The 27,787-nt window shown below is 46.7% G+C and overlaps 1 long non-coding RNA gene across 1 annotated transcript; it reads right to left on the minus strand.

Moving 5' to 3' along the window:
• Positions 1–882: 882 nt before the first annotated feature.
• Positions 883–27,739, minus strand: LOC308578909. Its single transcript, XR_014004204.1, has 3 exons — positions 27,561–27,739; positions 2,119–2,289; positions 883–957 (listed from the first exon to the last, which is right to left on the minus strand). It is a non-coding gene; the product is annotated as an uncharacterized lncRNA (long non-coding RNA).
• Between the last annotated feature and the right edge of the window lie 48 nt (positions 27,740–27,787).

Genomic DNA, 27,787 nt, shown 5'->3' on the forward strand with positions numbered 1-27,787 from the left:
AAGGCTTTCTTCCAGTTTATAGCACATAGCCTCAGACTACACACGAAACCAAGGTGACTAGACACACAAAAGCAGTTCCATTTGGGCAAACAGGACATTGCTCCACCAAGTTCAGTATGCCCTCAGCCAGCTCCCACCTGCCTCCCTTCTTATTTACAACCAATCTAGCAGGTAACACTACTCAACAGCCCTCTCCTCCTCCTTAGTCTCAGAGTCGCAGAACTCAGCAGAGAGGAGTGTGGGGAGAAAACAAGAATTGGTTTGTTCTGCCTGCCTGCCATTGAGTCTGGCTCCACCTACCACTGGGCTCCCTGCCTTATTCCCTTCAAATCCTAGTGGGCATCAGCCACCACTTCAGGCACTAACTGTAGTCACACTGTCGAAGCTGTGAATGGCTGCACCTTCTGGAGCCATGTTTTAAAGGTGGCCGCACAAAACACAACACAAGCAGAACTGGGGAACCAAAGATTTTTCTGACAGTCTGCACAAGGACTGGGAAACCTTGGCTCTGCATTCAGCGGCCCCATGTCACATGTGGTGAGTTCCCATATGGATTGCAGTATATCTCTGGGCAGAGGGGTATTCTTAGGCCCTGGACTGAACCCTGCCCACCTAGTTTTGTGGATGGATTTTAATGGGTAGGAGGGAATATATTAATTACAATTTATCCCTCCAGGAAGTCATGTGGGGGGGTTGAACAGAGTTTTAAAATCCCATCGTTGGCAGCAAAATTAAAAGCATGGGAATTAGGCTGCAAAGCCTCCTTTTGAGCAAATCCAGCTAATGAAGTAAGCTGGCTTCCCCCTTCTTACCCCACTTAACAAAGAGTCAGGCAACAACTTGTAAAGTAAGTTTAAAAATAAGATTTGCTTACTTTATAATCATGCATTGGATCACGGTAAGGAAGCGGGGGGGGGGGGGAACTAAGCAGACAAAATACCAGCTTCAAGCATCTGCCTGTAAAAGAAAACAGAACAAGAGACAGAGAGAGAAGTGCTACATGTTCCTTTCTCTCCAGGAAAGGAGGGGAAATGACATCACACAGAGCCCTCTCTATCAAATGTATTTCTATGATCTGAATATCTGCCTATCAGCAGTACAGCTCTGTGGACTTTGCTCCTTCTCATGCTAACCAGCAAGAGTGCGCATTTGTTAGGTTTGGCTGTTAATCTCTGACTAGTCTGGTCACTGGGCTGCTCTAGATAGGAAGAACTACAAAAGGCTTCTTGCTTGGGCTGAGACTTTCCTGGGGAACTCAGATCTTGCATGGCTCTGAGGTCTTTAGCTTTGACACCTGGCTCCCCTCTCACAGCTGCCTGAAGTCAAGACCTGACAAGGCAGCCTGGTTCGCATATCACCAAACTATGGCTTAACACAAAGGTCAGGGAACCTTTGGGGCCCTGTGGGTCAGATCCTTATCTAGCCCCACCCCATGGGTCAACTTTTGACAGGTGGGCAAGACAGCACACCTGTCAATAGGGATGGGGGAGAAAGCCATATCAGTTCAGCTTTAAAGGCCAACATACTTACCGTATTTTTTGCTCTATAAGACTCACTTTTCCCCTCCTAAAAAGTAAGGGGAAATGTGTGTGCGTCTTATGGAGCGAATGCAGGCTGCGCAGCTATCCCAGAAGCCAGAACAGCAAGAGGGATTGCTGCTTTCACTGCGCAGCGATCCCTCTTGCTTCTGAGATTCAGAATATTTTTTTTCTTGTTATCCTCCTCCAAAAACTAGGTGAGTCTTGTAGTCTGGTGCATCTTATAGAGCAAAAAATATGGTAATTTTGCACTTTCTGAAAAAAAATATGCAAACTGAATACACAGCCCTCCTTCAAAATTTCACACTTTTCTGGATTTTGCAAAACAGTTCTGTAGCCAAATGATATGTACAAAAATGCATACAAAAATGGGGGGGGGGGTTTACAAAATGCACGAAAAGACAGGGATAGGGAACATGTGGCCCTCCGGATGTTGTTGGGCTACAACTTCCACCATCAATGACCAATGTGGGTGGGTCTGATTGGAGCTGGAGTCTTGCAAGATTTCTAGTCGCTGAGCCAAAAGCTCAATATGCTTTAGCTGCCATCTTGGGCTAGGCTGCCCTACCTGGCTGCTTACCTCCTTTTCACCTGCTTCACTTTCCATCTCTGCCAGCTCTCGTCCACCTGGTGTCAGCTCCTCTTATACGCTCCATTTAACCTTTGCTCAGCAGCCTCAAGTCACACGTGCAGCAAAGGTCTCCTAAATGCCAGTCCAGGGCCCTATGAGAGGCATGTTGCCATCACCTGGCTAGAAAGGACAAAGGAGAATGTCAAGTGTCTATCTCTACCGCCCCTGTATCTTGAGGTAGAGAGAGCAGATGTGAAAGGAGAAGGCATTCTATAGTAGGAAGAGATGGGAGAGAGTCTGACTGTGCTGTGAGGTTACCCTAAAAGGTTGGAGACAAAACTTGGGTGGGGTTGGAGGCAAGTGGGGTTACCTCCCTTTCTGCCCCACCATCCTAGTGCCACCAGGTAACCACAACCTGCTTGCCTTCTTATTCACGCAGTGCCTTGTCAGCTTCCACCTTCCTTCTCAGTTTCAGTGTTGCTCTAGTGGAAGTCAACAGGCAGGAGGAGGATGTGGGCCAAACCAGAATTAGCTGGCTCTGTCTTGAAGCAGTTCTGGCTCCACATACTGTTGGTCTCCCTTCATTGTGTCTCACCAGTCCCAATGGCCACCAGCCACCACTGCCCCTTTCTCTTCTTGACATCCACATGAAATTAGGCCCAGGGCCTCATGAAACTGAGCTGAGAGCCACAGGGCAGTCTTTGGGTGCTTCTGGACCAGTGGGGTGGGTGTTTCACATTTTTCAAGACCACTTCCACACTATTCATTTAATGCGGTATCAAACCACTTTAAACAGTCATGGCTTCCGTCAAAGGATCCTGGGGTTTGTAGCTTGTTAAGACCACTGAAAATTATTAGGAGAGCTACAATTCCCAGAATGCCCCCCTGGGAAGGGGAACTGGTTGATAAACCATGCTGGAAACTGTATCTCTCTAAGGGAAATAGGGGTCTCCAAAGACCACCCTTAACAAACTACATTTCTCAGGATTGTTTGGAGGAAGTACTACTATTTAAGGAGTATCATAGTGCTTTAAATGTACAGTACAGATGTGGCACAAGACTCTACAGTGTCATGGCCATCAAAGTGCCTGCCCATATTCCCCCGCCCCTCACATTTTATTTAATCCAGATTTACTCTTCCCAGGGGAGAATCCAGTAATTATTATATTTTTTAAGAACAGCAAGAATGATGCAGTTGTCAACAACATGTCTGCAACATCTGAATGGTCTGCTTGCGATATAGAGACCCTGTGTGAAATAGCCGTTTGATGATGATGATGATGATGAATTAAATGTACAAGTTGCTTTTTTTGCTACAGCAACCCAATGTGACTTACAATATTTTAAGCATAAACAAACACTTACATACATTAAAACCAGCATCAAAAAAGAAAAATCTAAAAGACAATTCTGTTTTTTTTTTTAATTAAAGCATCCCACCTGTGCAAAAAGGCCATAGTTAAAAGCTAAATGCCTGATAAAAAAATGAATGCATTTGACAGGCACCTAAAAATTTATAACGATGGCGCCAGGTGAGCATCCCTGTTTATGTGGTGGCATAGTTGATGTGCTGACACTGAGATTTTATTTTTATTTTATGGAGAAGGAAGGCTAAGTTTGCCTTAATTCTTGCCACTATTTTTCTCTTTCCCCCCTTTTTTTTACAGTGTCGGATCCTTAAAAAAAGCTTCTAGAATTTATTTATGAGCACACAATTTGTCACAGTGCAGCTGCAAGCAGGATTTGTGATTGGGTTTTAAATTGGAGAAGTGGATGTTTTGTTGTCTTTTCCCTTCTCTGTATTTGCAACCTTTATCAAGTTATCCCCCCCCCCCCCAGCCCACTGCCATTCTTTTAATATTGCATTCCCCAGCTGAATGGCTGAGGATGGTGTTGCTCTATTTGTGAGGATTTCACAGAAATCCTTTGAAGCAGCCTTGGCACCAATTAGGGCTTACAGTGGCTTTGGAGGCTTCTATAAATAACATTTCTGATGAGCCAGGTTCCTTTCTAATGCTTTGACACATTTTTCCCTTGGGTTGCTAGCATATATTTCACTCTGGGTTTTTACTCATTTCATTTACATGCCACCCTTCCTCTTAGAGGTTTCCCCTCCCATTTTATCTTCACAACAACCCTTTGAGGTAGGCCAGGGGTAAACTAGAGATTTACTGGGGGGGGGGGTATTAAGTAGTGGGTTGACATAGCAGCCGGCACAACGATTTCTTCAAGTAGCTCTTTATTAAGACAAGCTGGAATAGAACTAACTGCGAACAGCTCAGCCGGCCTGTATTTATAGGCAGCCGGCTGTCAACATTGTAACCACAACAGCTCAGAGTTCCCGCCTAAACTAACTGCCGCGGACCTGAGTGAAAACTATCTACAGACCTGAGTGAAAACTATATACAGTATCCCCCTGTTGGCCCAGGGTGAAACTACACTACATAACACCCCTCCCCACCGAGATAAGGCGTTAGTTACAATCGTAATGGTTTCCTTATATACAGCACTACGCGTAATGGTTCAATTAGGCACAAAAGCATATCGGTTACATTTCCCATACTTAGACCAACAGTGATACCTGTCCAACCACGTAGTCCTTTAAATGAGTTGGCCGCTTGGAAACTCTGCCAGACCGCCGGGGACTGGTAGCCAAGTCCGGAGGGCCACACAGTTCTCGCTGAGGCTGTGGTGCGACCCTAGGTGGCGTTGGAACCAACTCCCCTGGATCCGCTGCTGTGGGTGGAGCCTCCGCAAGTGGAGTGGTCTGAGTCTGTTCTGAGACGGCTTGGTTCGGCTCCACGCTGGCAGTTTGCGAGGGAGGTGTAGGTGGGGCCTCGCCATCTGTACGTGTCTCTTCTGGAGCCGCAAGCGCAGTTGGGGGCACCTCGGTAGTGTCTAAGTCGCCCACCCTGCGCCTAAGCTGGTCTATGTGCCGTCGCCACAAACGTCCGTCCTCGAGTGCCACCTGGTACGAGCGAGGTCCAGTGACTCCCACTACTGTGGCTGGCACCCAAGGGATGTCCCCCACATAGTTCCGGGCAAAGACCTGGTTTCCTGGGACAAATGACCGTGGTGCGTTGGCACAGCCTGGGGGTTCAGCCACGGCAAAGTCTGGGTGTAGCCGGTCGAGCGGTGACCTGAGGTGGCGGCCCATAAGCAGTTCAGCAGGACTCCTCCCTGTGGCCGCATGAGGAGTGATGTGTTACACGAACAAGTATTCGGCGACCCGCTCATGCCAGTCTCCCCGATCCAGGCGCGCCAGTGCCTCTTTTGTCGAGCGCACCATTCTTTCCGCTTGCCCGTTACTGGATGGATGAAAAGGTGCCGTTAGGGCATGGCGGATGCCCAGTCCCAAAAGATACCGCTCAAACGTGCCTGACGTGAACTGCGGTCCGTTGTCAGAGACAAGGACATCAGGACACCCATGCGTTGCAAACAGGCCTCGCAGCACCCGGATGACAGCTTCGGTAGTGGTGGAGGGCATCAGGGCGACCTCCAGCCATTTGGAATAGGCATCCACCACTACCATAAAGGTCCGGCCGTGAAAGGGGCCAGCCAGATCGATGTGCACCCTCGACCAGGGTGTCTTTGGCGTCTCCCAGGTGTGTCCCTTAGCTGCCGGTGGTGCAGGCCTCGACTCTTGGCACGCTTGACAGGCGGACACCCAGGCAGTGATGCCATCGTCCATATTAGGCCACCAGATGTAACATCGAGCCAACGCCTTCATTTTGACAATTCCCGGGTGGCCAACGTGCAGAGCCTCCAGGACGCGCTGACGGAGTCCCTGGGGAATCACGACGCGGTCTCCCCACAGCAGACAGCCGCGATGAGCTGAGAGTTCATGTTGTCTGGTTGCGAAGGGCTGGAACTCCGATGCAAAAGGCCCTTGTGGCCACCCCCTCCACACCCAGTTGAGCACCCGGCTGATGGTGCGATCCTGGGCAGACGCGGAGGCCACAGTGGCAGCCGATACAGGCGCTGCCGGAAGATCCTCAATCAGAAGGAGCGATGAAGCTGGAGCCGGGTCTTCCACAAATGCTGGAAGAGGGCAGCGGCTGAGGGCGTCGGCATGGCCCATCGATTTCCCCGGGCGATGGATGAGCCGGTAGTGGTAGGCAGCCAGGAAAACAGTCCATCGCAGCATGCGTGGTGAGAGGACCGGTGGAGTTGGACGATCACCGGCGAGGAGGCCCAGGAGTGGCTTGTGGTCAGTGATGAGGTCAAAAGTCCTGCCATAGAGGTATTCATGGAACCTCTTCACTCCAGCCACAAGTGCCAATGCCTCCTTGTCGAGCTGGCTGTAATTCCGTTCCGCCGGAGATAGTGTCCTGGAAAAGTAGGCGAGCGGTGCTTCTCTTCCATCTGGAAAACGGTGACTAAGGACAGCACCGATGCCAAAAGGTGAGGCGTCGCAGGCAAGGACCAGCGGTCTGGATTCACTGTACTGTACCAGCACACTGTCTGAAGAAAGGAGAGCCTTGACCGCGTTGAAGGCCGCCGTCTCTCGATGACCCCAGGCCCAAGGCGTCTTAGTGCTAAGGAGTCGGTGAAGAGGCTCAGCCACTGTGGCTTTGTGGGGCAGGAACATGTTATAAAAGTTCAGCAGCCCCAGGAATGCCTGCAACTCCGTTTTGTCCTTTGGGGTGGGGGCCTGCTGGATAGCGCGGATCTTGGATGTGGTTGGATGAAGGCCGGAGGCATCGATAAGATAGCCCAGGAACTCTACCTGTGGAACGGCAATCAGGCACTTCTCCCTCTTTACCTTGAGCCCGGCCTCCTGGAACCTGGTCAGCACGGCACGGAGGCGCTCGAACAGCTGCTGGTGTGAGTCTGCAGACACCAAGACGTCATCAAAATATGGTACCACGCCCGGAAGCCCTTGCAGGAGACGCTCCATAAGGCTTTGGAAGATGCCAGGAGCCACACTCACCCCGAACTGCAACCGGCGGCAACGGAATGCCCCCCGGTGGGTGACGATCGTCTGGGCTTCAGCAGTGGCATCATCGACTGGCAGTTGTTGATAGGCTTGGGCAAGGTCCAGCTTAGCGAAGACCTTACCCTCACCTAGGGAATGCAGCAGGTGTTGGACAACAGGAACCGGATAAGCGTGCTGCTGAAGTGCCTTGTTGATTGTGCACTTGTAGTCAGCGCAGATTCTCACCGACCGATCTGGCTTGACAGGCGTGACGATGGGGGTTTCCCACTTTGCGTGGTCAACGGGCTCCAAAACTCCTTGGGCGATCAGTTTGTCCAGTTGTTCGTCCACCTTAGCCTTGAGAGCAAAGGGAACCCGGCGTGGCTTAAGCTTGATGGGGGCGACTTGTGGATCAAGGCTAAAGGAGATGGGCGTACCAGTATATTGTCCCAAGGTGCCGTCAAAAACCTCGGCAAAATCTTTGACCAGACCCTCAGTCTCTGCGTTAGAGATGCAGTTAATGCCGGTGACTTCCAGGCCGAGGGCATCAAACCAGTCTAGCCCTAGGAGGCTTGGCCGCTGACCTTCGACCACCACCAACCGGAGCAGGCCCGAAAAATCCTTGAAGGCGATCCGGAACCGGCCAACGCCTACCACGGGAATGTCGTTTCCATGGTAGTCTCTCAGGTGTATGCGGTGAGAGTCGAGTTGCCTTTTGGATACTCTGGGTACTAGTCTTTTGATGGTGCTCCATGACACGACGGACAGGGCAGACCCGGTGTCGATCTCCATGTCACATGGAGCTCCTTCAATGAGCACCGTGACGTTCAGCTTGCGTCGCGTAGACGAGTCGGTTTGGCCAATCGTGGTTCCAGACGGGCAGCGGCAGTTGGTGAGAGCGAAACAACTTTCCTTGGCAGACTGGAGTGAAGACTTGAACTTGCGAGTCGATGAAGGGGGGGTGTCAGACGGAGCCGATCGGCAGACCTTAGCGATGTGGCCCCTTCTGGAACACCTCCTACAGATGGCGTCTCTGAATCGACACTTGGCACGGGAATGGTCGCCTCCGCAGCCAGCACATTCCGGTTGGCCCTTGGACTTCTGTTGGAGCTTCCTGCGCTCCCGCTTTGTCTGGTGCACGTCATCGTCTTCACTGGAGGATGCCTCATCACTGCTGGCCTCTTCATGATGCACCGGAACTGGCCCCCTAGCAAGACGCGGGCTGCTGGACTTGCAGATCTCCTGGGCGGAGCGTTCAGCAGCTTCTGAGGCCACAGCCTCCTCAATGGCTTTCTGTAGCGTGAGGTCTGGCTTGGCTAGGAGACGCCGTTGCAGATGGATGTCCCGGACCCCGCAGACGATTCGATCCATCAGGGCATCGTCTAAGTCTCGGAACTCACAGTGCATTGCAGCCTGTCGCAGGGCGGTGGCGTAGTTGTTGATTGACTCCCCCTCTGCCTGGTTCCGGTGGTAGAACGTATGGCGGGCAGCAATCTTGGACGGCTTTGGTGCGTAGTGGTTGCGGAGCTTCTCTTGGATCGTGTCCCATGGTGTTGCCTGGACTGCTTCAGGCGCAACCAATGCTCGGGCCGTCTCAAACACCTCAGGCCCACAGAGGCTGAGGAATAGGCCCCGCTTCCGATCCAATGATACTGCTGTCAGCTCGTTGGCTTGGAGGTAGCAGTCGAACCGAGCGAGGTAGGAGTCCCATGACTCAGAGGCTGGCGCAAACGGCGGTAGAGGCACAAGTGAAGCCATGATTCCGATGCCGGCGTGAAGGGCGATGGATGGAACACAGTGCTCTAGCCAGAACAGTCAGCTCTGAATTGGTTCTGCCCAGTGATTTCGCTCAGTGATTTCGCTCAGTGATTTCGCTCTGTGATTCAGCTCAGTTCAGAGGCTGGCCGCATCTGGCTGTGCGTCCATCCATCCCATCCCATCCTCGTCGCCAGTATTAAGTAGTGGGTTGACATAGCAGCCGGCACAACGATTTCTTCAAGTAGCTCTTTATTAAGACAAGCTGGAATAGAACTAACTGCGAACAGCTCAGCCGGCCTGTATTTATAGGGAGCCGGCTGTCAACATTGTAACCACAACAGCTCAGAGTTCCCGCCTAAACTAACTGCCGCGGACCTGAGTGAAAACTATCTACAGACCTGAGTGAAAACTATATACAGTATCCCCCTGTTGGCCCAGGGTGAAACTACACTACATAACAGGGGGGTTCCCCCATCCTTCCCTTATTGTGAAGATTCCTGAATAGGGATGGAATGGATCAGTCTATTCAAAGTCTGTGTCACCTAAGGCCATCCTGTTTCTGCATAAATCTGTGATTTTTTTAATCTGCCAAAAACATTTTACTCATATAAATAATGCATTTTAAAATGTATTTTCTCACAAAATATACATATCTTAACACATTAATTCTAAAACTTTGCATTTTAAATATTGCATTGTTGATTTATTCATTTTTGAGCCACGAAACTTGGCATGTGAAATGTGGTTGATAAGCAGGGCAGCATACACATCATACATGTAAAGCACATATTTTCCCCAGAGAATCCTGGGAACAGCAGTTTGTTAAGGGTTCTGGGAATGACAAACTACAGTTCCCATGATTCTCTGGGGGAAATCACATGCTTTAAACATAGCTGACATTTCAACCTGCATATTAACTCAGTAAGTATGGATTAGGTCAGTTGTATCAGAATTCACAGCTGAATTCCACAAGCATGCCTATTCCCAAAAGGATAATCATAATAAATTGTAGTTTTATATTTGTTATTATTGTTAAAAGTGGAAACTTAAGGATCAACACCTTATGGATCTCCTCTCCCCATATGAACCCAGACCCTGTGCTTGTCATCTGAGGCTCTTCTCTATGTCCTCCATACCAGAGAGGTTTGGAGGGTAGCAACAAGAGAACGGGCCTTTTCTGTGGTGGCTCCCCAATTGTGGAACGCTCACTGCAGAGAGGCTCACCTGGAGCCTTCATTACATGTGTTTAGGCACCAGGCAAAAACATTCCTCTTTACCCAGATCTTTGGCTATTAAGTAAGTCTGTAAAAGTGTTGGGGAGAGGACTCTTATCTTGATGACTAACTTATTATTAGGTTGTCAGTATGCTTTTAGAAGGACGCGGGTGGCGCTGTGGGTTAAACCACAGAGCCTAGGACTTGCTGATCAGAAGGTCGGCGGTTCGAATCCCCGTGACGGGGTGAGCTACTGTTGCTTGGTCCCTGCTCCTGCCAACCTAGCAGTTCGAAAGCACGTCAAAGTGCAAATAGATAAATAAGTACTGCTCTGGTGGGAAGTTAACGGCGTTTCCGTGTGCTGCTCTGGTTTGCCAGAAGCGGCTTAGTCATGCTGGCCACATGACCCGGAAGCTGTACATTGACTCCCTCAGCCAGTAAATCGAGATGAGCGCCACAACCCGAGTCAGCCACGACTGGACCTAATGGTCAGGGGTCCCTTTACCTTTACAGTATGCTTTTTGCTGTTTTTATTATGTTTTTTATCACTGATGTTCTGCAATGTGCTTTTAAGATTGTACACCCCCTGAGATCTTTGGATAAAGGGTGGTATAAAAACTGAATTAACAACAACAACCTGCAACAAAATGTTGCAGTGCATGTCCAGCTCCTAGCAGCGGTCCTGCTGCTCAAGGGTGCCAGCCCACCATGTCCACCTCCAGGATACTTTGAGCCAGGGGTGGAGAACTGCTTTCATACCAAGGGCCACATTCCTATCTGGGTAACCTTCCAGGGGCCACATCCAAGTGGTGGGTGGTGCCTGAGGAAAATGTGGACCAAGCAACAAATGCACGCTGCTTCCTCAGCACACACTTCTCATCCCACACACTGCCTTTATTTTGCCTGGCTGGAGTGTGTACAGTACTTGAATTCTGACAAAGAGCACGTTACAGCAGGCTGACTATTAACAGTCCATAGGCATCTTTAATTCCTTCAGTGTTTGTACTGGGAATGTAGAACTGAGAAGCTGGCTTTACCTAGGCATAGAAAGTGCTGATTACAGGTACTGCTTTAGAAGTGGACAAAAGTAAGTAGCTGCCTCAATGGGCTACGGAGGTCTACTTTCTTTTCACAGTCTTAATCTTAGTCACACAGAACAGAACAGGCATGGCTCTGGCTCCTCAGAATCTGTGCATCTTACAAATCCCTGGAAATGGTGTCTCCTGCAAAACCCAGAATTTCACCCAGTCATTTGTGGAAGAAAACACACAGATAAATAAAGAGAATGTGGTACCCGCTCCTGGGTGGCATTGGGACTCCAAGACCTAGAATCAGAATTGTTGAGTTGGAAAGGACTCTGAGGGTCATCAAGTCCAACCCCCTGCAGTGCAGGAATCTCAGCTAAAGCTTCCATGATGGATGGCCATTCAACCTCTACTTAAAAACCTCCAAGGAAGGAGAGTCCAAAACCTGCCGAGGGAGACTGTTCCACTGCCAAACAGTTCTTATTGTCAGAAGGTTTTTCCTGATGTTTAGTTAGACTCTCCTTTCTTGTGACTTGAATCCATTGGTTCAGGTCCTTGCCTCTGGAGCAGGAGAAAACAAGCTTTCTCCATATTCTATGTGACAGCCCTTGAGATATCTGAAAATGGTTATCTTCACTTCCAGGGTAAACATACCCAACTCCTTCAACCATTCCTCATAAGTCTTGGTTTCTGGACCCTTGACCATCTTGGTTGCCCTCCTCTGCACTTGTTCAAGCTTATCAGTATCCTTCTTAAATTGTGGTGCCCAGAACTGGACACAGTATTCCAGATGCGGTCTGATGCAGAATAGAGTCGTACTATTAATTTTATTGATCTGTACACTGTACTTCTACTGTTGCAGCTTAGAAGAACATTAGCTCTTTTTTTGGTGCGGCATTACCCTGTTGACTTATGTTAAACTTGTGGTCCACTAAGACCCCCTAGTTCCTTTTCACATGTACTGTTAGCAAGCCAGGTGCCCCCCATCTTATATTGGTGCAGCTGGTTATTCCTACCTAAGAGCAGAATCTTACATTTGTCCCTATTGAAATTTCCTTCCTGATGAAACCACCTTTGCAGCCAGTGGTCCAACTCCAGTATTTATCTCTCTCTTCCTGGGCCACAACCCTCAACAGGAAGGAGTGATGAAAAGACCAGTTGTGCCCCCAAGGCTTTTCAGCTTCCTGTCCAGAGTCTCATAGTCCCTTGCTACACACTGAAGGCTGCACATGGCAGTATTGTTTGGACCCACATGAAATAGAAGGAAGGAGTTGTGGTCAGTTGGCTTTATAAGACTTGGCAACTTCTCTGTCTCATTGTGAATCTTTGCACCTGGAATACAGCACACCTCCCGGGATATCCTGTTTCCTTTGCACACTACTGTCTCTGTCGCTCTCAATAGGGAGTCACCTACCACATGTCTATTCTGGGGAGTAGAAGGAATTGTTCCATACACTGTGCTTTCCAAAGCAACATCGGTGATTTCTATAGTCTGCAACTGCTGTCCTTGAGACTTTCCTTCTTGTCTATTGGATCTTATCTGGGTATTATTGGGATAGGTTACAAAGTCAGGAACCTTATGGTTCAAGTTCTTCCTACTCCTTCCTTTCAACTTGCCTTCTCCAGACTACAATTCCCTTTTTCTGAGATCATTTCCTTGAAAGGTAGCAAGTTGGTTATCATCCATGATCAGTAGTCTTAGATCTTGAAGGGATTAGGTGAAGAATGGAAAACGGCTCCTCCAAATCCATCTCCTTCTGTCTCTTCCTCCTTTTGAGGTGGGGGCGGTGGGGGCAGGAATCAGTTCTGAGCATTGTACAGTACCTTTCACAGTCACCTCGGGGTATTCTGAGGTCAGCAACTGCTTTCCTAGCTCCTCTAGCCCAGAATCCAAGATGAGGGCACAGAATCGATTTTGCCGATCTAATAACACAGCATGGCTCCTAACAGTCCCATTTCCGTGACCCACATTCCTCCAGGGGTTCCTTTCTTGCAATGGGCGGTCTTCCTTCTCTGTAGGGGCACCCTACCTATGTTGCTGTTCCAGCACAGTCCACTCATCTCTATCAAGAAACTCCATTTCTTGTCCTCTAGATTGAAGTTGTGTGCCTCAAGTTGCTGAACCTTCTTTTCCAGCAAGGCAACTCATTTTACACGTTATCCAGCAGGAAGACAAACATGTCACAGGACCTAAAATATCATTACACCCCACCCCAATCTCCACCAGCGGCGCAAGATTCCAGATGTTTACCCAAGGTATGTGTTTCCTTTGGGGAATAAAGCACAGCAGAGACTGTGGTGTCTTCATGATATATGGTTTTATTTTCACATATATACAACCTTCACTTAGATGGAGGGATTGTAGCGCATTCACATCCTATGAGGGTCTGGCTTCCCCATAAGGGCAGCATTGGATTTGAAGGCTAGCAAAAAGCCATCCTCTTTCTTCGTTCCTTCCTGTCATTCCCAATTCACATGGAGTTCTGCTCCTTCCTCTCCTTCTCTCTGCTGACTCCCAGGACCTCCTACCAACCATTCAAGATTGAAACTTTAAACCCAACCTTTGCCTCTGCCCACTGCCACCCAACAAATAAGGGGCCCTATGTCCCCTTGCCCAACAGTCTGGCCCTCTGATGGTTTCCTTGATGGGCCATCGCTAGTCTTTTTTAAAAATATGCTTTTTATTAGTTTTCTTACTTAACAAACACACACAAATGATAAAATAACAAAACAAACAAAAAACATACATACATCCGTAAATCCATACGTTCTTACAAAAGAACTTATGCCACCATGTTCTTAATTCCCAATTCCTTATCTTCCCCAACAGACTTCAGTCTTCCTCAATACGGGTCTGTCTTATCTGTTTAATAAACTGCTTCTTTAATCATTTTGCCATTTCTTCTGTTATCTGAATACTATACTTATAATCCATACTGTGGTTTGCAAAAATTAATCAAAGCATGTCCAGGTTTTAAATATTCTTTTTAAATTTCCCACTTCTTTTTGAACTTTTGGTTTGGCTATCTCCTAATTGTCTCTGCCATTTTTGCCAGTTTGAGATATTAAAATAATTTACTCTGTTTGAGATATTCAGTTTGAGATATTCAAATAATTTACTCTGCCATTCCTCTTTTGCTGGTACTCATTCTCCTTTCCAATTTCTGGCAATTAGCCTTTGTCCCCTGCTAATGGGCCATCCCATTATCCCATGAGAGGGACGCGGGTGGCGCTGTGGGTTAAACCACAGAGCCTAGGTCTTGCCGATCAGAAGGTCGACGGTTCGAATCCCTATGACGGGGTGAGCTCCCGTTGTTCAGTCCCAGCTCCTGCCAACCTAGCAGTTCGAAAGCACAAAGTGCAAGTAGATAAATAGGTACTGCTCCGGCAGGAAGGTAAACAGCGTTTCTGTGTGCTGCTCTGGTTCGCCAGAAGCGGCTTAGTCATGCTGGCCACATGACCCGGAAGCTGTACGCCGGCTCCCTCGGCCAATAAAGTGAGATGAGCGCTGCAACCCCAGAGTCGGTCATGACTGGACCTAATGGTCAGGTGTCCCTTTACCTTTACCTTAATGGGCCATCCAGCTAGCTCTGCCTCTTGGCTGGTTACCCTAACGAAATCCCGGGGGGGGGGGGTTCTGTGTTTAGCAAAGTTGAATCAAACCATTATTTCTGTTACTAAATCATAACACATTTAGGCAAAATCTACCACCACCCCAATCATCACAGTAAGGTAAAAAGGTATAAGACCCCCGGGGGGTTAAGTCCAGTCAGAGACAACAATGGGGTTGCAGTGCTCATCTTGCTTTTCAGGCCAAGGGAGCCAGCGCTTGTCCACAGACAGATTTCCAGGTCATGTGGCCAGCATGACTAAACTAAGGTTACCAGATTTTTTTCAATGAATCCAGGGACACTTTTCAACTTCAATGGATTTTGCATGGGGACTGATCTGTAAATCTGGGGACTGTCCCCGGAAAATGGGGATGTCAGGTAACCTTAAACTAAACCGCTTCTGGAGCAACAGAACACTGTGACAGAAACCAGAGCGCACAGAAATGCTGTTTACCTTCTCACCTCAGTGGTACCTATTTATCTACTTGAACTGGTATGCTTTCAAACTGCTAGGTTGGCAGGAGCTGGAACAGAGCAACGAGAGCTCACCCCGTTGTGGGGATTCGAACCAGCGACCTTCTGATTGGCAAGCCCAAGAGGTTCAGTGGTTTAGACCACAGCGCCACCTGTGTCCCTTTTAATCATCACAGTATAGTACCTAGAGAGCATACTGACCAGTCTGGGCAAAGGGAAGAGTGCTGCACTGATGCAATTTTTAAAGCATCCCCTGAATGAATTTCTGCCCAATTTATCCTCAAGGATGATGGGAAGTGGCAGCTGACTTTTTGCCCTTACTTTGTACATCTGGTTCTGGAGACAGACAGCCACACAAAACACAGTGTCTCAGACAGGGCAATAGCTGGCTATCAATGCACACAACAGAATTACAATACAGCAAGTAAAAGAAGCAAACTCAGCCAGAAGCAAGGATCATTCCAAGGGTAGGTTTGTGTTGGAAAGACAAGGTGTCATTTGATTCAGAAAAAAGGGAATGTTTGTATGATGTCATTTTCTGCACCGCAAAGGAAGTGTGTCCCTCTGCCCCACCTGAGTAACACAACGGCACTGCAAATAGGCCTAGTTAGGTACCCAGTGAACACAGTTTCACAAATCTAATGCCACCAAATAGTACAAACCCAGACAAGTATTTATCAATAAAGATTTAAGAAATTGTTCAGAAATAACATTTGGGTACATTAGCATGTGGTGTAATGGTTAGTATGTCAAATTGGGACCTGGGAGACAGACCAGGGTTCATATTCCCACTCAGCCATGAAACTCACAGGGTGACCCTGAGCCAGTGATTGTCCCTCATTCTAGCTTACTTCACAGGAAAGGATAAAGCAGGGAAGGATAAACAATAAATGTCACCTTGAGCTCATTGGATGTAAATGTAATAATTACAGAAAATTACATGGGCATAGTATTCTAAAAGTTAGCTTTGGCAAGCAGCACTGAAATATTTATGTGCTGAACGGCACCCTGGAAGACCCCATTACTAGACACGTTGTCATAATGAGACTTATATGCTTCGCGCGCACACACACCCCCACCCCCCATTTCTCAACACGAGGCAGGCTACCGTTGGTCAAACATTTGCAAGGCAGTGAGCATCTGATCTTTGTGCAGGAGCATTTGATTAGCTCGAGAACCGACTAGGGAAGCACATGGCATTTCACACGTAACAAGTGCAATCAGTCCATCTGCCAAGAACCATTCACAGCCTACGTATGGGAAGGTAATTGCGGACATGCACTTTTGCCATCTTGGGGCCACATTAATTATTGATTCCTGGAGAGCAAAAGTTCAGGAGCAAAACTGCACAGGAATCAATCTTTCCTTTCTTGCTGATGACACCAGAGACGCAGAAGCAGATGCTATCCATAAAAGGGGGTGAAGAAGAGAGGGCCGAAGTGTGGACTCCAGGGCTAGTGTCAGAAACTGGCATCCTTGGACTGCTGCCAGGGTCCCAGCAACCTAGCAGAACCTACTGCTGACACCTGACCAGAACATCCCTCAATTTCCCTCCAAATCTGATGCACTGAGCAGCGCTTGGCAGCTATTTAAATATCCTACAATGTCCCTGGTATAGCATTAGCCTGGGGAATTGTGTGAAAATAAAATGTCCCATTTCTTCCCAGAGCATTGAGGCTGGCTGGCTGCCGCCACTACTACAAGGAAAGTAAGCCCAACAAGACCCTAGCATTTTGCCCAGTGCCCTCTCAAACCTAAAGGGGTGAAAGGGGAAGAGCTTTAGCTCAGAGGTACATGCAGAAGGTCTCAGATTCCATCCCTGGCACCTCTAGGTAGGGCTGGGAAAGACTCCTTGCCTGAAACCCTCCCAGTCAGTGTAGGCCAATGATCCATCTAGCTCAGTACTCCTATGCTGCTTGTTTTCCTATGTGTAGCCAACTAAGTCAGGCTGCTCTCAGGAGACCAGTCAATACAGAGCAGAGCTACAATGCCGATGATCCTTGGTCCCTCCTCAAGCCTAGGATTCGATAACACAACCTGTTAGGACCCTTGACTGTTCAAGTCAAGGGTGGCATTAGCAGTTGGCATGGTTGGGGCCTGCAGAAAGACAGAACACCAGGGCTCCCAGTTGCCATGGTAATAAGGGGGAGGTGGAATATTAGCTGCCAATCAGCCATTTTACTCTTTCCTTCTGGGCCAAGTCCTCATTGAGTGATTATGGAAACAGCAACTGCAGCAACCACCACTCACCCTCTCCTTTAGGCCCAATCTCCACCAAAAGAGGAGCTCTTCCTCTTCAGTGTTGCCTCCACCATTGACAGAGACTGGGCCCACTGGTACTAAATCAGGGACAGGGAGCCTGTGGTTCTCCAGAAGTTGTTGGACTCTAACACCCATCATCCCTGGTCAATGGCCTTGGTGACCCGGTTGGTAGACGCTGGAGTCCAACTACATCTGAGGCCACATTTCCCATCCTGTACTAAATGGATGGGGAAAATGAAGCCTCACTGATAATCTGGTGCTTGAGGGCCCATATAAACCTGGACCCAGATGTGGTTCGATCTAATATCTCAGGGTCTGAGCAAAAGATGTTTTTGTGGCAACCTCCTGGGCTAAGCCAGACGTGCTGCAAAGCACATCATTAGGAAGCTTGTCATGGTGTTGTTATTTTTAATTAAAGGCAGCTATTAATGCATTGTGGCACACAGAAACGGGAAATTTAGCCTTTTCCTCTGAAGATATCCACCCCCACAACATGCTGCTATTCGGCCTGGGGAGAAAGAACGGAACCAGGGGAGGGAAAGGTAGAAACAATTAGAGCTCTTTCCCTATGCATTGTGCTCCTGAATAAAATCTGCCTCCCATACACACACAAATACACCCAGAATGCATGCTATTTATGAGACGCCCTGATGGGCTTCCTGATGGCACGTTTAACGTTACATCTCATTTGATCCCACAGGTCCTCAATCCAATACACAGGTCTAGTACTGAAATCTCATGGAAAACACCAGACCCCTGTTCCTGTCCACGCTGGATAGGAAAGGGCTAAAGAGTTCTGCATATCTTGTGTCTCACAGGAGCACGCCAGGGGACAGAGACAGCAGCACTGCCAGCCCTCCAGCTCTTGTGTTCAAAATATCGTTCCTATATGCTTCTCGAAGTCTTTTCTTTTTGTGTTCACCGTGTCCTATTCCCATGCAGGAATGTCTCACCCAATGGAGCAGAACCTCAGCTACAGCCTTCAGGCAGCAGAATTGCTGCTGGATGGGAAGGGGGGGAGTGGGAAGCAGCTATAAGTCTGGGGCTGCCTGGTACATTAATTCCACCAGTGCATTCATGAAACCCAGAACTTGCCAATCACTCCTTCCCCTCCCTCCCCAATAAACACCAGCAGTGCTGCTGCTGGGAGACAATTGCTGGGGCTTTCCCCCACCCTCCAACTCAGACAAGCTGATCCTATTCCAAAACAAGTATGTTTAGGACTGCAGCCTCAAAACTATCAGATGCATAGGTTTTAATAACCTTTTCCCCATTATTGTTTATTTTGCTTCTGTATTGGCAGCATTGTCAAAGCCAGTGCTGGGTTATAAAAATCACAGCCTGTCTGATAATATTGGTCCCAGTCAAAATGGTATTGATCTCTACAGCGCCAGAAAAGATAAATCAAATACAGGGCCAATTACAGATATTGTCAACTGGTCCACAATCTTTCAACACGCTACCTGAATGGAACCTACACACCATCAGTCGTACAGAGAACACTATAGATCTCCACTGTAGGGCTAAGTTGACCTGAACCTGTTACCTCTGGCTGGGAAGCTGAGCTGATCAGCCTGATAGACTTGTTAGGAGAAAATTAATTGGCAATCTCATCTCCCCATCGTAATAGGTTTTTTCACAATGTTTTTCAAAATGCTACTCTGTGCTGTAATTACACCTCATTAAAAAAAAAAGAGGACATTCTAACAGATAGATTGTAAATTCCCAACAGCCTCAGGCAACATGGCCTGGCAATGCTAATTCCAACAATAATTAGATTTTAAACTTCGTACTTGCCAGCTTCTTCCTGACTAACTGGGAATGCGCAACAGGGTTTGAGGACCAACACAGGCCCCCCATGGAAAGAAGCCATCAATTTGCCCCATTCTGGCCAGCAGGCTACATCCTTATCTTCCTGCTTTGATGGAAGGACCACAACTGGGCAGGACCACCCATCTGTTGATCCGCTGATGTCAGGTGATGTTGCGCTTTGAAGCCCCAAACATCTAGACTTCAAAGTGCAGCGGGGGGGGGGGTTTCAAACAGCAGCACAGGGCTGTTTACAAAAGAGCTTTCAAACAGCCCCACACGGATTATTGAACCTCCAGTTTTCAGAGTTTCAAGGTAGTGAGAGTGCGCCTTGCTTCAGCAAAGCAACAAACAGGAGCTCATTTTAAGCTCTAGATTGTTCCTTTGAAGCTGCACCATTTTCTGCCCCACATTTGACATCATGTATTATGTCAGATGTAGAATAGATGGGTGTGGATTGCTGAAAATGGTGTTGTGAGCAAAATGCGAGCAAGTTTGGCCCATAGGCCAGTGATTCCCCATCTCTACATGTGTTCAAGTTGGATGAAAGAGTGTACATTTCTTGGTTTATACAGATCAACTCTTGTGCACACAGAATGCACACACGTTGAATGTGACGTGTGAATAACTACAAGTGTACATTTCTGTGTACACAGGTACACAGACTGTACACTCACTGAATGCAGTATGTGAAAACCCAATACACTTCTTAAATAGCTGAGAACAAGGTGACCTTTATTCAGTCTCCTGCCTTTCTTTCAACACTGAATTCACATGGGGGGGAGGAGAAATCCTTACAGTCATTTAGCATTACGGTGTTAGAATAGAACATATATTTCTAATCAATGTTCCACAAGTGCTGGTCCAAAATATCAGATTGCTTCTTCTCCAAAGAAGCCTCTTGAGGGTGAGGGTGTGTGTGTGTGTGTGTGTGTGTGTGTGTGTGTCACTTCTCAAGTACTATCCTCCCTTTACAGGATGAATTCCTCTCACTCTCTGGAGTACCCAGCAATTCCCAGCATACAGTCTTATGCATAAATATTGGTTTTCCTTTTTCCATTTTCGTGATGCTCCAAACTATTCCACCCAAAGCGCCATATTTACTTATCTGTTCATATCCTAGCATGAAAGGCTGTGACCTTGAGTTGTTATTTCGGATATACTGCAGCCTTCAACTTATCCACATTGGATGGTGCATCTCATTTCGTAGCAGCCCAAATGAAGCTGTGTGAAGAAAGGGCGGCAGTTCGCTTGTGGCAGGGAAGAGATACTTGGTGTTTCCAAAGTGCTTTTGTTCAACTCTTGCGTGGGTGGTTCCATAATGGTATTTTTTTGTGTGTGCAATCAGCAAATCACACAATGCCCCCCATGTTCCATCCCCATCTAATATGGATTTACTATTTCAAGGGAGAATCCAGTAAGGTTTTTATTATTATTATTATTATTAAAAAAAAACACCTGCTGCCAACAACCTGTTTGCAATATCTCAATAAGCTTTTTTACAGCACCCTATGAGACTCATACTTTACAGGCATGCAACATAAATTCAGGTTCTGGATTTATGGCCCCTTCCCAAAAACTGAATTTTGGACTTTGAGTGAATTGTGAAAGTTAAGCCAATGTGGTTCAGGAGGAAGCAAACGGAAGCTCTTTCCCCGGAGCACCAAAAGTACTTCTCTTAGTTTCTTTCTGGCCTCTGGCCCATGTATTAACGTATTAAGCTTAATAGTAACTAAAAAGGCTAGAACACTGTTGTTTTTATTTTTGAGGAAATCTTTTTTTTTAAATGATATTTATTGAGAATTTTAAGGTTACAAAGAAATAAGAAGGAAAACCCAGAGGGGAAAAAAGGAAAGAAAAAAGTAGATAGAAGTAACAATTAAACAATACAAATCAATAAAAACCAAAGTCAAAAAGAAAAAACAAAACACACAATATTTTTGAGGAAATCTAAGACTATTTGGATTTAAAGTCTGCACAGTGGGATTATAAAACTCCCAGGTTTTTGCTGGTGGAGTCCCAGCAGGCATTCTGAGATGCTTCCCATTCCTTAATTCTGTTGACTGTACCGCCATGGGACTACTATAGTGTAACCTCATTTTCTGTATGCTTTAATGACGGGGCATCTGTTCTGGAGCTTCTTGCCAGATGCTTCCACAATACACACTGGCAGAGGTGTTTACGAACAGAGGCCTTGTCTAGACACTTGCCATAAAAGTTCATGAGCACATCCTCTCACAAGTCAACTCCCCGTCCAGCCTGAGCCATCAACTGACAAATTTAAAAAAAAAAAGCTGTGTTAAAGCTCCATAAAGTTAATTGGATCCCACCTCTTTTTAAGTACCTGAAGCAGGCGTTTGAGTGAGATTTAATTAATAGACAAAAAGATGCGCTGGATGGGAGAGCCAAATTCTGGAAAGAAGCCTTGATTTCCTGTAGGGAAGGAGCCAGACAGAACTAAGGACAAGGCACATAAAAGTCACTAAGGGATCTTGCAGAAAAAGGAAGAGAAAGCAGCAATCTCCAACATGGTGCCCATGGGCACAGTGGCACCCACAAAGCTTCTGGTCTTCCCCTCACACCCAGCAACTCATTGCCCCTTTGGTCATAAAGCGCTATGTACGTTTTCCCCTCGAAAAGTACATAGAACTAGGAGTTAAATATGTGAAATTATATAATACTATGGATAGAAGTCAAAATGAAAAGAAAGAAAGATGTAAGGACAAAAGAAGGGATGTTAGAAGAAAGAAGGGTGGCGCTGTGGTCTAAACCACTGAGCCTCTTGGGTTTGCCGATCGGAAGATAGGAGGTTCGAATCCTTGCGACGGGGTGAGCTCCCGTTGCTCGGTCCCTGCTCCTGCAGACCTAGCAGTTCGAAAGCACAAAGTGGAAGTAGATAAATAGGTACCGCTCTGGCGGGAAGGTAAACGGCATTTCCGTGCACTGTTCTGGTTTGCCAGAAGCGGCATAGTCATGCTGGCCACATGACCTGGAAGCTGTACACTGGCTCCCTCGGCCTATAAAGCGAGATGAGCACTGCAACCCCAGAGTTGGCCACGACTGGACCTAATGGTGGGGGGTCCCTTTACCTTTACCTTTATGAATAGAAGTCAAAATGAAAAGAAAGGTGTTAATTGAAACAAGTAAATCTTATATGAAAATAGTGTTGGAAAACTGCTGCAATGAGCCATATGGAAACTCAGCTAGGGGGATTCAAGGAAGTCATTCAATAATGATAACTAAACGGGGATTATAACAGTTAGAATAAATGTTTGTTTGTTTGTTTTTTGATATTGTAATGTTTTTCTTTGTTGTTATGTTTGCTACAAATTTGGAAAATCAATTTAAAAAATGGGGGGGGGGGAGAAAAGTACATAGAACTGAAGGAGGAAGTTGAAAGAGTGGTGCCCTTAACAACTTCCTATTTTACTTATACTGTGTTTTTTTTCAAGGTTCAGATGAAATCTACCAGATATGACTTTAACACAGATTCCTTGGAAAGGAGAAATGAATATGAATTCTCTCAGGGAGGGGATGGGTGATCCAGAAAAATGACTCTTCCCCATGACATTATCCATTTCCTGGATCACCATGGTCTCATGTTGTTGTTTACCATGCTTGGGAAAGACAAAGGCATGATACAGGGCCCGATATGCTCACAGAACAATCGAATTGCAGAGTTGGAAGGGACCCCAGAAGCCATCTAGCTCAACCCCCTGCAATGCAGGAACCTGAAGGTAACCCGTAAGGGAATCGAACCTGTGCTCTTGGCGTTATCAGCACCATGCTGTAACCATCTGAACTAGCTACAAGGATAATAGAGATTTGGGGTTGTGAAAAAGGCATGAAGGGAATTTCACCAGCAACTCCCCCCAGTTCTTTTGCCTGGACAAAAGTTGCAGCCCAAGGTGGCTGACATAAAAAATATATTATGACAATTACTGTTAAGTTGTGGGTGAGCATATCAGACGACACAGCGATTCTTCAAACAGCTCTTGTTTATTCACAGGCCAGAACAGAACTGAACTGAAGGGTTCAGTCAGCCTGCTTATATAGAGTTCCAGTACAACGTAACTGTAACAACTTTCTAAAACTATCCAATCGCTGAACATCACTTTTGATCCCTTATTTGCATCTGCAGTATCCCCCTGCTGGCCCAGGGTGAGAACTTCAGTACATAACAATTACGTCTACAGATCTCATCACAGATTGCTGACTCGCATCTGTTTCAGCCTCTGATCGGCATCCTGATGGGCAGGAGCAGAAAACTGATGAAGCCTTGTGGAATTAAGGGAATCAGCTACACTGCCCAAATGCATCCCCCCTCCTTAAGCAGTTGCTGCAGAGTTATGCCTGGCAGTTGGGTTTATACTATGCATTTTGATTTCAATGTGTATGGAAATGTCGCCACCTTCTGCATGCTAACGGTAATGACTGGCAAAATGGGGAAGAGAAAACAGGGCAGGTTGGTAAATGACAGAGCTATAGATGTGCTGGAGAGAGCTTTTTTCCTCCCAGTGGGCCAGATCCTTATCTGCTCTACCCTTCACGTGGCCAAATTCGGCAGGCGGGCAGGGCTGCCCATGACATCAAGTGACATGCCTCTTTGAAAGTGCCTTTCCAGCACACCTTCAAAAAAGCTTGCTCCAGGGTTGTAAAGGTGTTTATACTGAAGCTGCTGTTAAAACAGTTTTCTTTCCCCTTCAGGGAAAAATGCAGTGGCTTTTCCAGGATCCTTTGTGATCTAGGCTCCCATGGCCCATCAGCTGACAGGCAGGGGGGGAAGAACTTACTGCAGCAAATGAACAACTGGGAGCTCACTTTTAAGCTACTGGTAGCTCCTTTGAAGCCACACAAGGCAGGTTGGCTTGCTAGAAATGGCACGTAGGCCAATTTGGACAGCTGGTGGACCCAAGTTGGCCCATGGTCCAGAGGCTCCCAATCCTTTCTATACATGAAAGTGTTGTTGGCATCTGTCTGTCTCAAGACACAATGGAGTGTGCCTCCAGAGGTGAAGCCAAACTGCTGTGCTAGCAGCAGCTAAGTGACTTCCCTGGGGTGCAAGACTGGGCAATGTGCATGGAGGTGCTGGACTGCCCAGACGACATGACCCCCCCCCCCTCGGTCTCACTGATGTGGTCCAAAGGAAAGGAAAACAATCCATTTGGCACCAGCTTGGCTGCAGGTGTTGCTGGAAGGAGGCATACAAGGTGCTATCCAACCACCTTAGGGACTCCACTCCAGATCTGTGTAGCCTTTTCTTCTCCTGAAGATATCCTGCAAGACAGCAGAGGTTTGGGATCAGAGTTCTCCTTCTCCTAGATGGGCTACCTTTCCAGGTTGACGAGCCCCACCTGCCCCTCAATTCTCTCTACTGCATATGTAGAAACTGCCTTCTTGACCACTGAACCCACTATTGGTCTTGTCCTCTCAATTCACCAGAGCCTATCTTTGCATGCAAGGGAAGCCCCTAATTCACCTTACGAGGCTACAGCAATTGGGACTTTTGGTTTAGACAAAAGGTGAACAAGAGGTGACATAATAGATGTTTATACAATTCTGCATGGCATGGAGAAAACAGATAGGTAAAAGTTTTTGTCCCTCTCCCATAACACTAGAACAACCAATGAAAACTGAATGCAGGAAGATCCAGGAAAGATAAGTGCAAGTACTTCTTCACGTAGTGCATACTTAAACTATGGAACTCACCCCCACAAGAGGCCGTGATAGCAACCAAGTTGGATTGCTTTAAACAGGCATTGGACAAATTAATGGGGCTACTAGCCACAATGTCTATATTCTACCTCTACTGCCAGAAGCAACACACCACTGAATACAAGCTGCTGAGAATCCGAGTAGTGTGCTGTTGTGCTTATGTACTGTTTGCAAGCATCTGGTTGACCACTGTGAGAACAGGATGCTAGACTAGAAGGGCCATCGGTCTGATCTAGCAGGCTCTCCTTACATTCTTGCCTTGGGAAGTGTAGAATGGATTAGGTTAGATTGCCTTTAAATGCGAACTGGATCCAATTTCTCCCCATTTCTATTCATAAGGCAATGGTGAAGACTAACTGACTGAATAATGTCCTGTGTGCACGCTCTGCAGAACATTTGAAGTCACCTGCAACATGCAGGAATTCCATAACCAGCCAGCTTATGGGCCAAAGAAGCAAACCCTTACAGCAGCAAGCTGAGAACGCCACACAGTGGATATCGTTTCTGTGCCTGATGAAACACAGAGGAACTTCATTCATATTCATGGAGCCCTAATCTCCAGGGTCGCTCAAGCGAGCAGATGAAACTGAAATTTACAGCACTGGCTGCCACCAGTGATAGAGCGCCTGGGTTAGCCATCACCAGCTCTAATTAAACAGGAAATTAAAAATGTTAACTCTGGCAGTAGCCTCTGGAGGGTTCTTCAGGCATAAATTGTACCTCCTACAAGTTAAAGGATGCAAAAGAGGAAGCCATTAGGTGCAGAATATCAGATGTGTCCCTGCACATAGCCCAGCATGTGGTTCAAGTGGAATTTAACACATTTTAGTGATCCTCTGAGATTTGCTTGCCCTCCCGCCCCCCTTTCCTGGCAACTGTGTATGTGACAGACAGGCAGGCTCAAATGCCACATAGCAGATCTATTATTCGTTTAAAGCCACCCACACCAATACGTCACAATAATTTTAAAAGTAAACCATAAGTATGGGGTGGGCATTCCAGATCAGGGCGCTAGAGGTAGGGTTGTTGTTGTTGTTTAGTTGTTGTTTAGTCATGTCCGACTCTTCGTGACCCCCTGGACCAGAGCACGCCAGGCACTCCTGTCTTCCACTGCCTCCTGCAGTTTGGTCAAACTCATGCCGGTAGCTTTGAGGACACTATCCAACCATCTCGTCCTCTGTCGTCCCCTTCTCCTTGTGCCCTCCATCTTTAAGGCCAGAGGGAGCTTCACCATAAAGGAGTCATATAAGGAAGTTTTTAATGTTTAATGCTCTATAATGTTTTTATATATACTGGAAGCCGCCAAAAGCAGCTGAAGCAACTGTCAGGTGGGTGGGGTACAAATAATAGAATCATCAACATCAGTGGGGACCCCTGTTAAGATCACTGCTTCTGGTGTCTCTGGGCAGCCTCTTAGTGGTGCAGGATTTGCAAGACCTGTCTTTTATTTCACATAATCATAGAATTGTAGAGTTGGAAGGGACCACAAGGGTCATCTAGTGCAACCTCCTGCAATGCAGGAATCTTTTTGCCCAGAGTGGGGCTCAAACCCAAAGCCCTGAGATTAAGAATCTCATGGGAAATGTAAAGAAACTGAAGGTACTTTTTTCACCTTTGGTGGACGTGCCCAAAGATTAAGGCTTTCTGGGAAATGATATATAATGAAATGAAAAAGGTATTTAAATATACCTTCCTTAAGAAACCAGAGGCCTTTCTCCTGGGCATTGTCGGCCAATTGGTGCCAAAGAAAGACAGAACATTCTTTATGTATGCCACAACAGCAGCAAGAATACTCATCGCAAAGTATTGGAAGACACAAGATCTACCCACCTTGGAAGAATGGCAGATGAAGGTGATAGACTATATGGGACTAGCAGAAATGACTGGCAGAATCTGAGATCAGGGAAAGGAAACGGCGGAAGAAGATTGGAAGAAATTTAAGAACTATCTTAAGAAACATTGTAAAATTAATAAGTGCAAGAATGAAGCGGTGTGGGAAATTAAATGGAGTACAGCTGTAAAGATTAAGTTAAAAGAAAAGAAAGGTTGACAATTAGATAAAATTAAGGGTGAGGATTTGCTGAACTAAATATTTGAAATGGGGATGCAGATAGGGGAGGTACGAGGAGGTCGGTGAAGTAAGCTTTAAGAAAATAAGGTTTTGAAATTATACTTGTTTCTTTTTTGTTTTTGTTTGTGTGTATTGTTTTGTCTGATATAATTTGTAAAATCTTAATAAATATTTTATATATATATATATATAAAAAGATTAAGAATCTCATGCTCTGTCAACTGAACTATTCCAGAAGGGGGGGGGGGGAGGTTTAAACAGGTGCTTGTTGGTTGTGTCTGTTGTAATCTGTTTTCGTGTTTATATTGTGTTTCTAAGGTGCTTTGGGTCACATTTGTGAGAAAAGCAATTAAGAAATAAAACTGATAAAACATCCTAACTGCACCACTGAACTATGTAGCTGTCCATTTGGATAAGTAAAGTGGCTGAAGCTTCTCCCTAGTTCCCACTTCCTTTTTTATTACTTGATTGTTAAAAAAACAAAACAAAACAAAACCTCAAAGCAGTATACAAAAAGATCAAACGATAAAACTGAGAAAACTTCACAACCCTACTTTAAAACATACAAAAGTTGAAATACTGAAACAGATTTACCTCATCTTTCTAAACAGCTAGGTAGATTTGTCCAAACAATATTGTTTTTTAGCAGGCACCATAAAGAGTACAGCGAAGGCGCCTGCTTGATCTCAAAAGGAAGGGTGTTCCAAAGTGCCACATTGAGAGCACGTGCTTCCCCCGAAGTTTCCTGGGAGCAGCAATACGGTTCTCAACCTGTGGGTTCCCAGATGTTGTTGGACTACAACTCCCATCATCCCTGAGCT

Source organism: Podarcis bocagei (genome assembly GCF_964188305.1).
Source record: "Podarcis bocagei genome assembly, chromosome: Z".
Classification (NCBI taxonomy): domain Eukaryota; kingdom Metazoa; phylum Chordata; class Lepidosauria; order Squamata; family Lacertidae; genus Podarcis; species Podarcis bocagei.